This window comes from Tenrec ecaudatus, chromosome 1, assembly GCF_050624435.1.
Source record: "Tenrec ecaudatus isolate mTenEca1 chromosome 1, mTenEca1.hap1, whole genome shotgun sequence".
NCBI classification, from domain to species: domain Eukaryota; kingdom Metazoa; phylum Chordata; class Mammalia; order Afrosoricida; family Tenrecidae; genus Tenrec; species Tenrec ecaudatus.
Window position 1 is genome coordinate 219,431,981 of NC_134530.1, and position 15,085 is coordinate 219,447,065.

Consider the following 15,085-nt stretch of genomic DNA (forward strand, 5'->3'; position numbering starts at 1 on the left):
ATCTTTCTTCTTAGGAGCATCAGAAGCCTTTGAATTGCCCACCTTTGCTTTAGGGATTTAACACTTAACCCACCGCGCCACCAAGCCAAAAACCAAACTCAGTGCCAGCAAGTCGATGCTAATTTTTAGCGACCCCTGTAGGACAGTGGAGGGCGGCTCCTTTGGGTCTCTGAGACTGTTAACTCTGCAGGAGTGGGAAGGCCAGCCTTTCTCCTATGGAGTGGTTTCAAACCGCTGACCTTTCAGATCACAGCCTCCTTGCCACCTGGGGCTCCTACATGGGCCGACCAGTAAAGCTCAAAACCTTATGTTGGCTTGCCCACTGGATTTGTGTGTGTGTGTTGGGGGGGAGGTGTCTGTTTATTTAAGAATTTCTCTAATTTTATATTCCCTCACAAGGTCGGAAAGATATTTGAAATACATTGAGATTTGAGTTTTAATAGTTTAAGCGCCATTTTGAATTGTAAGAGTCTTCGTTCTATAAAATGTCCAACTGTGCTGGAGGGGGTCTATTGAGTAGGGGAAATGTCTTGAGAGCCAGGCGTAGATAGAGCTGAAGGAGTATGTGTAGAATCCTAGGTGAAATGTCTGTTCACATTAATCTCTTTGTCTCCTCTAGATATGAAGGAGGAAAAGTGACAAAGCAAAGGAGCCTCCTCACATTCAAGTTACTAATTGAATAAAGCTTGATATAAATTTGTCCCAACTGAGTCTTCCTTGAAGGATCCCTAATGTTCCTGATGCCCAAAGTGTTGGGGGAGGGGGGAGCAGGGCACGTTTCACCAAGTTCATGGGAGGTTTCCATTACCTTCCAGTTCCATTTTTCCACGAATTTTCTGATGTGGCACCTTCTTGTGACAGGTGGACCATGGCTCATGTTATGCCATCCAGCATCTCCACTCTGGCTCTCATTCCTTTAACTTAATCAAATGCTGTAGTCTTAGCTGGGCAAAATCAAGTGTAAACTTGTGGGTCTTCTTTGAAGTACTAGTCATGCATTCTCGCCGTCTTCTTGGGTCTTGAAACCACCAATTAAACTTTGGAAGTGCAGAGTTGTGATTTGATGTAGGTTACTGATGAGAATAGGAGAGATAAGGCAAGGCTCTGCTACGGTGGCGGATAACTGTTATCTAACAATTCGGCATATAGCTCAAGAGTTTGGATGTGGTACACAGAGTTAGAGCAAGTCTCTGGACCCTTAATAGGCTGTCCTCAATTTTAAGATGGTCTGGCTTTTTTAAAACATTTTATTAGGGGCTCATACAACTCTTATCACAATCCATACATATACATACATCAATTGCATAAAGCACTTCTGTACATTCTCTGGGTCTGGCTTTTTATGCTCGCCCTTCATGCGCATGTCATACAATTCCATATTCCACTCGTATCAAGAAGAGTTGTACATCACCAGGATCAATTCTAGGACATTTTCTTCCTTGTACTCATTTATTCGTGTATTTTTTTAAATTGGCAATATATACGCATTCTCCAACAACTTCTACATGAATAGTTTGATGCTGTTATACTTTTCTATGTATTTTTTTAAGACCTTGAATCTCCTTTCTCTACTTTTAGGTGGAGGATAATGACCTATTATTCCTCAGATTTAATATCTTCTCTCCTTTCTACCGTTTTATGGTCATTAAAAAGTTACCTTTTGCCATTGGGTCCAGAGTATCTCCCATTTTACATTCTGTATGAGTCGGATGTTGTCTCAACATGGTGTAATTCTTTTCAACTAGCTATTATTCTCCTTTGCATGAAAATAAGTATCTGGCTTGATGAAACCAAGAGGCCATTAATCCTTCTCATGGAAGCCCCTGAAGGGCCTGGTGAGGACTCAAATGGATGGACAAATCCGAGATTACTCTGTTGAAGGTGCTTTGCAGAGTGGTTTTAGTTCTACCCTAGTTGAAGGAAAGGATGTTGCTTTCTGGGCCTAGGAAATACGCTTTCTTAAAATTTGTTAGTGAGAAATCTGAGATTGATACCTAGTAGTATTTGTATTCTTGTAATCTTTTGGTCCCGTCGGCCCTAGGATCAGGTGGAAACCAGATCTGGTTGTTGCAGTCTGTCTCTTTCCTTCCAGTAACCATGCACACTGTCTGTGTGTGCCACTGATGACTACCACACAAAGGAGACTGTTCCCGCAAGGACTTTAAGAGTAACCAGTCTCTTCCTATGACTTGGCGGTGATGACCCCTAATCTTGAAGACTAGGTGGAAGAATTTTTAAATTTGTAGAGGAAAGGGTACAGATCAAGTATTTTGTTTATTTCTGTGGATTTTAATCCAAACACACTGTCATCAAGTCAGTTCCAACTCGTGACCCTAGATAGAGTTTCCAAGACTGTAAATCTTTACTGGAGTAGACCTCATTTTCCTCCTGCCAAGCAACTGTTGAATTTGAACCACCAACCTTACAGTTAGCAACCTAACACCTAATTCACAGTGTCACCTGGATTCCTTCAATTGTCAGCTCCTTGCTAAATGCATAAACAAAAAAGGTTAGCATGTTTTGACTAGAGATTTTTGAGAAGCGATTATCTTAGAAAATGAAAGTTGCTGGTCATTTAGCTCTGCAAACAGGCATTTTCAAAGAAACAACTTCCCTGTAGTCAGTTTTGTTTTCTAGAATGGCCTATCACTTACGCTAAGGAAGTGAATATATGAGAGATCTACCTGACTCACGTCATGAGCTGCCAACCTGAAAAGCATTAAGAGAGGATGGTTCCTTGAGAAATTTTTTAGAGTTGCTGTGTTTACCCTTTGCCCTGTAATTTTAAACCCTGGGAGATTCCAACCATCTCTTTAAGTGTGAAAGCCTGTGGGAGTCTGAGCTCACTCACCAGAGTGCATTAGAGCAAGGAAAGGTGAAGGTGCCCCTCGCCTCTGGCAGGCAGCACTCCCATACTGAATTGGGAGGCACATTTAGACATCCGGACGCTCCTGTGCTACCTGCAGTTTTCCAACAGATTAGTACCCTTTTGGTTTTTTTCTTGTTTTAATCGCTTTATTAGGGACTCATACAACTCATCACAATCCATACATACATCAATTGTGTAAAGCACATTTGTACATTCATCGCCCTTATCATTCTCAAAACATTTGTTCTCCACCTAAGCCCCTGGCTTCAGCTCATTTTTTCCCCTCCCTCTCTGCTTCCCCATCCCTCATGAACCCTTGATAATTTATAAAATATTATTTTGTCATATCTTACCCTGTCAGTACGTCTCCTTTCACCTACTTTTCTGTTGTCCGTCCCCCAGGGAGGAGGTCACAGGTAGATCTTTGTAATCAGTTCCCCATTTCCAACCCACCCTCCCAGTATGGCCACTCACACCACTGGTCCTGAAGGGATCATCCTCCCTGGATTCCCTGCATTCCGAGTTCCTATCTGTACCCAGTGCACACCCTCTGATCTAGCCAGATTTGTAAGGTAGAATTGGGATCATGATAATGGGGGAGGAGGAAGTATTTAGGAACTAGAGGAAAGTTGTCTGTTTCATCATTACTACATCGCACCCTGGCTGACTCGTCTCCTCCTCAAGACCCTTCTGTAAGGGGATGTCCAGTGGCCTACAAATGGGTTTTGGGTCTCCACTCCGCACTCCCCCCACCCCCCTCATTCACTATGGTAAGATTTTTTGTTGATGATGCCTGATACCTGATCCCTTGACACCTCGTGATCGCACAAGCTGGTGTGCTTCTTCCATGTGGACTTTGTTGCTTCTGAGCTAGATGGTTGCTTATTTACCTTCAAGCCTTTAAGACCCCAGACGCTATATCTTTTGATAGCCGGGCACCATCAGCTTTGTTCGCCTCATTTGCTTATGTACTCATTTGTCTTCAGCGATCATATCATGGAGGTGAGCACACAATGGTATGATTTTTTTTTGTTCTTTGATGCCTGATAACATCCCTTCGGGACCTTGTAATCACCCAGGCTGTTGTGCTTTCTTCCATGTAGGCTTTGTTGCTTCTGAGCTAGGTGGCCACTTGCCTATCCTCAAGCCTTTAAGACCCCAGATGCTGTCTTTTGATAGCTGGGCACCATCAGCTTTCTTCAGGGTTTTCAGGAATTTGGATAGCCCTTAATAGAGTAAAAACCAGTATGCCTTAGTCTGTTACAGTTTTTTTAAAATCCTAACTCGTTTAATAAGTAGTATATCAAACATTTTATAAGCTGTAGTAATTTCAAAAACGAGAGGTTGTGAACCCCCAAAGATGTCTTAGATCAATGTCTTACATTTCTTTTGTCAGCTTCATCAACTCTTTGTCTAAGAGTTTTGGTAAGATCATGACTGATGACAATGTCCATTTATTTCTAGTCTTTTTATGTCTTAGAACAGGGGTCCTCAAACTATGGCCACATGAGGCCCACCGAGGACATTTATCCGGCCCACTGGGTGTTTTTGCCCCATTTTTTTTACTTCAAAATAAGATGTGTAGTGTTCATAGGAATTTGTCGTAGGTTTTTTTTTTTTTTTAACTATAGTCCGGCCCTCCAACGGGTCTGAGGGACAGTGAACTGGCCTCTGTCTTAGAATGAAGTCTTTCCCTCTTTGTGTTCTGTCTCTGAGTGGTGGGCACCCTAGCAGTGGCTTCTTCTGACAGCTAGATGTAGACCCCAGTTCATTTTCTTCTCTTGCTTACTTTTGATTGTCAGAAACAAAGGCATCTTCCCCTCATCATTTGGCCTTGACTTAGTCTTTTTGTCATGCTCTTGACCTTTTGTTTTTTCTTTCTTGCCACCATTCTACTGAACTGGGGGAGGGGGGAATTCTCCCTCACTTGTTCTGGCTTTCAGATGCTGCCAGAGATCGGTGTTGATTTCCCATCCTAGGTGCCCAGAGCAACGCTCCTGTTGGCTGGAGATGTGGTTTCTGCGTCTCGTGGGCACTTTTCTGGCTCTTGCAGTGTAGCATAAGCACTGTCCACCTGCGAAAGGAGCCCCTGAAGGATCCAGACGCACTCCTGGGCATGTGGCGGGCACTGAGCCGAGCGGAAGGCGGCCACGCTCGGAAAAAGGCCAGTGGCGGAGTTTTCTTTTTTCTTTTAGCTGTGGTTTTATGATGCTTTCCAACCCCGTAAGCAAAGGGGAACCGCCCCAGAGCTCCATGTGGAGCTACCTCCTTTCCTAAACAGACCTTGTTCACGTTTCTTCCTGCCAGGAGCTCCTAAGCCCTGACTCTTAAAGCACTGCCCAGTCTCCTGTCTCTAGTACGTCTTGTGGACCATTAGTGTGTATTTCTTAGCTTGTCCTTTATCCTCCTTGCTCACCTTTGAAATTTCCCTTCTACGCAAGTTTTAGAAAGGTAATAATATGATTCCCAAGTGGAACAGAGGGGAGCAATGATAGCAACAGGGAAAAAGACAAAAGAATGAGTCAAGGGTTTCTCAGGAAGTCAGGATGCCATTGATAATCTTTTGGATTGAACTCAAAGGTATCATCAAGAACCTAGAGTCAGTGGGAAACCCAGAATAACAGAATGGTCGATCCTTATTTTACCTTGGGAAAGTGAAGTAGTGAGATTGCATTTCCTGGGAAAAATAGCTCCAGAAAGCTGACTCCATATAGACAGGCATGGCCCCATTGGCTTAATGTTCTAGATTAAATCTGTTTAATCTGTGTTGGTCTTTGCCAAGCAAGACAAACTATGTTGGTATCTCTGTATTTTCCTTAATCATCCCAAATAAGTTATCTCGTTCTTTTTAATGCTTTCAAGAGAATTATGTTAAAGACAACTACCCGTAAAATGGGAAAACCCCCAACACACACACACACACACACACAAGCATATATCGGGGGTTTTTTCCTACAGCTTTGCAAGTTGTACTTTTAAATATATATATATTAAGTGAATAGCTACTTGATTGGAGGCAGTCAGGCATAGGAACAACTATTGATTTAATTTAAACAAAGAACTTTAGGGGTCTACCACCACCACCCCTTTTTCGTTTCCTACTAACCAATCTTATGGCATGGAATTTCACCATGTCATACAATCACTGTTGCTCCTAAGAATCAATTCTTCATATAGCTTTCTGTAAAGCAAAGTTTTATGGATAGAAAACTCTTCTACGATGACTCCGTGTATTTGTAATAGGTATAGAGTTTTAACAAAGTAATTATTTTCCCTTCTATATACCCATATGACATTATAGAAATTGTTCTTCAAATGTTTTGTATTTCCAAATCAGAGATCATTGTTTTTGAAACTCTGGAAGCCTGTAGAAACGGAAATCTATTCTCTCCATCTGTTCTATAACTTGTTTTTAGTTGAGGAGGATGATATTCTTTGCAGATTCTCTTCCCCACTGAGGCTTTTGAAAAGAAGTTGGCGTGGCCCAAACTTTTCAGCTTCCTCTTACCTGTTTGGAGGAAATAAACTTTCAGACAAAATCCGTCTTTTGATGCTTGCTGATAACACTGAACTCCACCTGGACCTTCATCTTCTGATAATCTCTTTATTCTCATTCTTTATGACCGCTCAGTACTGTGTCATGCAGGGTGGTCAGATGTTAGAGTGTGGTCTTTGGTAGGCTCCTAAATAAGATTAATCTTCTGGTGTCCGAACCCCTAGCCAGCGTCATACTAGAGTGCTACCTTCTCTTAGAACAGATACAGACAAAATGTGTTCACTTTAACCTTTCCTCTGAAAAGAATAGACTTTAATTCCTCCAGCTGGTGAGTAAAGACCCACCAACTGACGGGAGCAGGGTATACAATTTGCTCAGCCTTCATCCACTCGGGAACTCTCCTGATAGGTGCCGGTGAGGAGTAATAGAAAATGCATGCTTCTTTTTCCCTTCTGTGAGGCTAGTACCCAGCCTAGAAGAATGTCAAGGTTTTCGGTGGAAAGATCGTTCAGTTCTGTTTAAGTTTTAGAATGAAACTTCTTTTGAATTCTTGTCAGAAAGTTTTGTTTTATTTCTCAGTATCTTTTTCACCCTATGTGATCAAACATTTTATTCGTCTTTGTCTCTTTTTGAAGTGATGGTCCAAAAAGTATATCCTTGCCCAGAACAGTAAATCCACGTATAGTGACTTTCAAAGAAAGTGCCTTCAGGTACTGCAGATCCCTCTGAAGGAGTCACGCAGAGCATTTCAGAGTTGTTGGGCTGTGTCCAGGAAGGACAAGCCTGAGGGCGCAGGGACATTATAATCAGAGGAGGCCAAGAGGTTCACATCCATTATCATGCTGAATATCTGAACCCCAAGAGTTTGTGGGTGCCCTTGCAAGTGCTTTTTCTCATCTTCTTTCAATGATCCCACACACCATGTTAGAGTACTTTTTGTCCATTAAACTTAAACATTTGTAGCCAGGAGGTCTTTCTAAATTAAGTAGTCAGGCTTGTTTTAGAGTCAGCACAGACAGGTGACTCCCATGACCTTGGGTTGTTAGGTGCCTATTTCCTCAGTTCTTTTAAAGTGAGTTTTACAGACTCCCCAGTGTTAGAAATGCAAAATGGCCGAACTGGCCAAACAAGTCCTAGGAATTCAAATGGGTTTCAGAATCTTTAGAGATAATGGTGTATATTTCACATGTTTGTGGATGTAGCTTTTTCAGTGGTCTGCTGACAGTTCCTCACTAGGAACCCTAGTGGCTCAGTTAGTAAGAGCCAGCCTGGTGGGTAAGTTGGTGGTCAGTCAGTGGTTTGAGCCCACTAGCCTTTCCATGGGAGAAAGATACTGTCCGTTTCCATAGTGCACAGCCTTGGAAATCAGTGGCGCAGTTCTGCTTTGCCCGGTAGTGTTGCTGTGAATCAGAATTGACTTGATAGCAGTGACTTGTTTGTTTGGTTTCCTTAATGAAATCGGAGGTACCACAAGTCTCTATCAAGAACTGTAGCTAAGCCAACAAGGAGAGTGGAGATCCCCGGAGGATTAGGGGAGGGTGGGGGAGAAAGGGGGAATTGATCACAAGGATCAGCCTGGAACCCCCTCCCAGGGGGACGAGTAAAAGAAAAGTGGGTGAAGGTCGACGGAGGATGATGTCAGATATGAAAATAATAATCTATAACTTATCGAGGGTTCTTGAAGAAGGGTGGAGGAGGGGAAAGAAATGGGAAGCTGATATCGGGCTCAAGTTGGAAGACAATGCTTTGAAAATGATGTCAGCAAATGTGCTTGACACATGAATATGGTTTATGATAAATGTAAGAGTCCCCAATAGAAGCCAAAAAAACTGCAGCTAAGACTAGGGGTATGATAAGAATGGGTTAAGAATATAAGAAGTCAATAAAGTAACAGGATATGAAATTTAAATATCAACAGGAAATGAGAAAGAAATCTATCCAATGCTCATCAAAAAAACTCAAAAGAGTAAAAAGATAAGCTACAGACTGTGGGGGTGGGGGGAATTTGGGGATCAACATAAATTAAGGGAATGATCTCTAAAACAGAAAACTTCAACAACAAAAAAAAAACAGGACAAGTGACCCAATTAAAACTTGGTGAGATACCATCTATCTTGCCCTTGTGAAAACGACACTGATTTTTTTTTTTAAGCCGCAACAAATGTGGGGAGATTGGAACCTTTATCCTGCTGGTGGAATTGTAAGATGATATAGCCAGTATGGAAAATCATATGACATGTTCTCACTTCTAGGTTCATACCTAGCAATCCCACTTACAGGTATATACCCTGAAGATGTAATCCTAAAGCACAGGAAGATATGCACACCTGTGTTGATTGCAACCGTATTCACAATAGCAGAAAGATGAAACAACCTAAATGCTTGTCAACAGATGAACGGATAAACAAAATGCGGCACGTGTGTGCGATGCGACCCTGTGCAGCCATAGAGGATGATGGCAGCTTTCCCAAAGTGCTGTGTGACTCCATCTTGACATCCTGCCGAGTGACATAAGGCTGTGCTGCAACATACTTCTGAAACAATGAAAACTGTGCATGGTTCCATAGGTGTATGTGTATGCTGCATACATACATGCTTAGCTATGGGACCAAGCACATGGGGGGGGCACAGTTACAGGTGCTTTTTAGACATAACCAAATCCCTCTTGGGATTGGTTTACTGAGTTTAAAGGATTAGTCTCGTAAGACAACGGAGTAATTTTGGCGTAATAAAGTTGATAAAAGTAATTGTCGACATTCTTGAAAGCTTTCAAGCACGCATCTAAGATACAAATGTTGATCTGCACTTGTCAGAAGCAAAAGAGGAAGAAGGGAACCGAGGATGAAGAAACTGCACGCACGCTAGGACTATTAGCTACAGGAGCCATCACTGTCCTGATTCCAGAAAACTGTGATGCCCTCGTCTGACTATTTTAATCGAGGACTAAAGAGAAGGGGCCTGCCGGAATAGGAGAAACTGTAGAACAAAACTCAAATTCCTATAAAGGCCAGGCATACTAGACTAGTTGAAACTAGAGGAACCCCAAAATTATCATCCTGAGATATTTTTAAACCATGGGTTCCCAAACGTATTTGGCCTACTGCCCCTTTCCAGAAATAGAGTTTAAAGTTTATATGGAAAAATCAGCATGAAAGAATATGGCAGGACTAGTAAAAAAGGGAAAGCAGGGAAGACATTCTATCAGACATTACGCTATCATGTAAATCCTCTATGATTTAACTGTGGATGTACAGGATCAGGCTGTGTTTTGTTCGATTGTACAGAGGATTGATAGGAGTTGGCGCCAATGCCGTGGCAGCTGGCACCACCACCTGTAGAAATGACACCACTCAGGACCAACAATGGGCAAGCATACCAGGAGGGGCAGAGGAGGTGGGGAGATGGGGAACCATCACAGTGCTCGACTACAAGCCCCTCCCACGGGGATGGACAACAGAACAGGGGTGAAGGAAAATAGCGGTCAGTGTAAGACATGGAAAATGTATAAATTACCAAGGGCTCATGAGGGATGGAGGGTGTGTGTGTGTGGCGGGGGGGAGAAATGAGTTGTTACCAAGGGCTCAAGGAGAAAGAGAATGTTTTGGAAATGATGACGACAGCATATGTACAGCGTGCGTGACACGATGGAGGGATGGATTGTGGTAAGAGCTGTAAAAGCCCCAATTGAATGATTTTTTGTTGTTGTTGTTTTAAAAGGAAATTGACATCTGACAAAGGTGTAATCCTAAATGGGAAAATAAGAGATGATGAGGCAAGAAGTTCATTTTGTGAGAAAGTAAAATTAGACTGAACTTTAAATGGATTTGGAGTCTAAAGGTTTAAAAGAAAGATGAAGCCAAGCAAGAAACATGAGAGCATTTCGATACATTACTCTGTACTTAGTATGTGGATAGGCTTTCTAACTATGACTCAAAGTACAGAGACAAGAAAAGATTGATAAACTTGCTTACATAATTTTTGCATGGCAAAAAAAAAACCCAGAAAAAGTAAAAAGATAGTTGGTCAACTGTAAGAAAACTTTCATAGCATATCAGACGAAAGGGTAATACCCTTAATTATGTAAGGCACTCTTAAAAGTGGAGGAACCAATCAATGGCCGAAGTCCCCGTAGAAAATGATGAGAAAGACGTTCTCCCGTCAACTCTCCTCGAAGGCATATAACAGCCCTCAAAAATGCAAAATCAGTTTTAGCTCAGTGTGATTAGAGAACTGCTTGTTAAAACATTGGACTCACCTACAAACCAGCCAGAATGGAAAAGTATGATAGCGCTTTGTTGGGTGTCTACTGTGAAACAAGCAGTCTTAACATATTGCTCATGGGAATGTATATTGATATAACCCTTTTAAAAGAAAATTGGACCCCACATAACAATACAACATTGTGCTTTTAACTACAAGGTTGGTGGTTCAAGTACATAATTATCGTTATCTCTCAGGGAGGCAGATGAGGCAGTCTACTCCGGTGAAGACTGAGCCTTGGAAACCCTAGGGAACGGGTTTGTTCTATGAATGATAGTGGCTGTCTCACTTCTAGGAGTAACATGCACAGTGTGAAAATAAAGTTATTCATTGCAACTTTGCTTATCGCAAGACTTTGGAAATAGCTGAGAATGGTTGAATAAATCATGATTCATCCACATGGTGTATTATGCAAAAGGCTATAATATGCGATTGTTTTGTTTTAATAAAAGATACAGGTATTTGTGCAGGAGAACTCCAGGAAGGATAAACCAAAGGCTAGAGATCAGTTACCTACATAAGTATCTGAGAAGGGTAGAAAGAAGAGTAGATGGAAAGAAGTTAATAGTGATAAAAGTTGGATTTCTGAGCGTGTTCCTATTTGTATAACTGACTCTACAAATCATAATGTTTTGCCCAAACCCACTACCGTTGTGTTGGTTCTGACTCAGAGGTTCTGAGAGTATAAATCTTTGGTTTTTAGATCATTTTATTGGGGGCTTGTACAACTCTTTATCACAATCCATATATACATCCACTATGTCGTGCACATTTGTACATTTATTGTCATCGTCATTCTCAAAACTCTTGCTTTCTAATTGAGCCAGCCCTTGGTATCAGCTCATTTTTCCCCTTCCTCTCTGCCCGCCTCCCTCATGAACCCTTGATAATTTATAAATTATTATTTTATCATGTCTGATGTCTCCCGTCACCCACTTTCCTGTTGTTCATCCCCCAGGGAGGGGGTTAGATGTAGATCCTTGTAATCGTTTTCCCCTTTCTACCCCACCTTCCCTCCACCCTCCTGGTATCGCCAAGAGTATAAATCTTTATGGGAGCAGGCCACTTCATCTTTCTCCTAAGGACCAGTTGATGGCTTTGATACACTGATATTGTGATTAGCAGCCCACCACTTATCCCATAGTGCCACCAGAGTTCCTTAAAGTGTTTGACCAAAAAAGGGTGAATCATAAAAATCCAACCGTGTGGGAGGATCCCAGAATGGAATACAATAATAAATGAACCAAACTGTATTACAAATGAATACTATAACCATACAGCAGCAAAGAAGAAAAGGAAACAAACTAACCTGCGTAATTGTAAAACTGATATTTTGATTGCATACTGCAAGGCTAAAGTTACAAAGAAGTGTACACGAGCATTGTACTCTCCTCAGTCTGTTCTCTACAGGATATGGGTGAGGTCAAGGCTGGGAGAGCAGGGGTAGTTCCATGTCAACTGACATCACAGTTCACAAAGAGGATATTCTACTTTTTGTTTTGGTAAGAAGTAGCTGGGGTATTAAGAGCGTGTGAGGCCATCTAATATACAACTGTTGGGCTCCTCCTGTCCAGAGGAAAGAAGAGTGAAGAAAACGAAAGGCACGCGGAAACATTGTTTCAGTGCACCAATGGAGCATGCAAACACCAGTCTCCACAACCCTGAGAACAGAAGAACTAGATAGTGCCCCGCTACCACTACCACCTGCTCTGAGAAGGATCACATTGGAAGGTCCTGGATAGAGTGGAAGAAGAATGTGGGTCATGATTCAAAAACATACAAGAGACCTTGCTTTTCCTGGTCAGTTAGAGACTGGTGGGACACCCACTGTGGCCCTTACCTTCAGATCTGGAGCTGCACTCACCCCTCATAATCAGCCGTTTAAATTCAAAAGGGCAGCATTTACCCAAAGACAAAGTTCAGAGGGTTAGGAAAGGAGGAGGAATGGGAACTGGAAGTAGGATAAGTGAAAATACATTGAGGGCATTACAATGATGAGCATATCAGAGACCGAATTACTGAATGTAAAACTAGGATCTACCCCATAAATAAACCTTCACAGTAAAAAGTTTAAATCCAGGATTGAGGTTAATCTATCATTTATGTATGTGTCTAGATATGTACGCAGATATACAAATACACTCAGGTTGGACAAATAAGTTAGTTTATTGTGGAAAGATTCCTCAATAGTGAAAGACATTACAAGAAGAGTAGAATGAACCTTGCGGTATTAGACTGGCGACTGAATTATCAGCATGATAAAATCGAGGAGTGTGCATACATCCATTTCCCAGCTTTGTTTGCTGAACGGGTTCCAGGAGCCATGTACTCAAGAAGCAATTAGCACACCTGCCCAAACCCGGGTGTATCATTCTCAATAACAACCCAAAAAACAGGTTCCTTGGGGAACTTGGCTTCAGGGTTTGGTCCGGGAACTAGAAGATAAGCCTGATACACGTGATACCAGAAAATAAGGAGGACATGCTCCAAAAGGCTAGGGATGTGTCAACTTACACAGGAGGTCCCTCAGAGTTTTATGATAGACTAGAGGGGTTGGTATCTTAACCAGGAGCTATACCTAGTTTGTAACCCATGGACTGCCTGTACAAAAAAGGACACGACATCACATCTGATACTCATCTGCTTTAGTTTATAGTTTATTTTATATTTTAGAATCTAGATTTTATTGTCATGTAATTCACATACACAGTTTACTGGTTTCAACATCTTAAAGAGTTGTGATTTCTGGTATTCTTACCCAAAGAAACCTCAAGTCTAATCATGAGAAAATTCAAGCCCACATTGAAACACGTTCTGCACAGAAACTGATGAGAACTCGCCAGGAATGGCATGGTCACGAAAGAAGGAGAATCAGGGACATTGGAAGAAACCAAGGAGGTACGATGACTGCGTGCAGTGTGGACTCCTGAATTGGATCTTAAAAATGTTTTAAAAGGCAGTATAGAAAAAGTAGTGAGGTTCTAATTACACCTGTAGTTCAATTCAGCACCTTTTGAGTGTTTTCTCCTCTGAAATCATTAATGGCAGAACTTTCGCATGGAACGTACCTTTAGTTGCTTAGGTAGGAAAGCCAAACAAGGTGCTCTTGATCGCCAATAAAAATAATAGTGCAATAATAGATTGTCGGTGTTCATTATGGACCAGGTAGTGTGCTGAGCACTTTACATGCATGATATTCAGTCTTCCTAAGAGTGTTAGATACAGACATAACCATGATCCCTACTTCGTGGATGAGGAGACTGAGGTTTCTAAATGAGAAATAACTTGTCCCAGGGTGTGACTAGTAGCTTCAGGATTTGATTCCTTGTTTGCCCATTTTCAGAGTGTATGACCTTACCCACACTGAATCACAGCACCTTCCACATGCCCCTCCACATGGGGCTGATAAGCCGGGTGCACCTTCCAAAGCTGCCAACTCAGACATGCTGCCAGTCATGCTCTAGGACAGCACTGCCCTCTGGAATGATTAGTGCCATGGGAAATGTTCAGTCTTCAGTAGCTGGAGTAGAATGGAGGTACTGTGATGGACAGTTAAAGCACACAGCTGCTAACTGAAAGGCAGGCTTCCCACCCACCTGTCGCCCACCTGAGAATAAGATACTGCCGTCTGCTTTCCTAAAGATTTACAGCCTTCGGGGAGGGAGCATTGGAACTGATTGTGATTATGTATGTACAACTCATTTTAAAGGCGATTTAGCCTGGGGGTGGGGGGCTTAAAGCCTAGCAAACCTGGGCGGTGGCACAGGCAATTCTCTGCCCTGTGGGTTGGTGGGGTCGCTGCAAGTTGGAATCGACGCAGGAGCAGTGGGCGAAATTAATTTTGAATATTATATTTCATTTTAACTGAGTGTAAAGTATCATTTCAAAATATAATTGATTTAAATGTTTCACATCTCTTATTTAGTTAGAAATCTAATATTGCTGTACATTCACGATACGTCTTAATTCACAGTAGCCACCTACCAAATACTCATAGCCATTGTGAGTGGTGACTACTGTATTGAGTAGTACAGCTGAGAATGTGAGAGGTGGAAATTAAGATGCCACCTTGGCCTTACCTAGAACCCCTGGTGTCATAGTGGGTTACAAGTTGCGTTGCTAATCACAAGGTCAGTGTTTCAAGCCTACCAGAGCTGCAAAGGAGAGAGATGAAGTTTTCTACTCCCATAAAGATTTACAGTCTCGGAAACCCACACTGGCCGTTCTATTCTGCTCTGTAGGATCACTATGAGTCAGAGTCGACTTGATGGCAGGGAGTTTTTAATTTGGAGTCTTACATGGTTCTTCCCCTTTTCACACATTTTTATTTGAAAATTGACTGCTGTAAGTGTAAATTGAATTTTAATTTGGGAGTAAGTGTTAACAGCCTCTCACTGTGCAGTTCAAGATTTCAATTTATACTGTATGTTTAAAAAACTGCTCCCCTGCAACACATGTAA

At 42.0% G+C, this 15,085-nt stretch overlaps 1 protein-coding gene across 1 annotated transcript in view; it reads left to right on the forward strand.

The window, feature by feature from the left end:
• IPO9 (importin 9) overlaps positions 1–15,085 on the forward strand; it is a 46,074-nt gene that overhangs the window by 1,374 nt on the left and 29,615 nt on the right. The window lies entirely within an intron of this gene.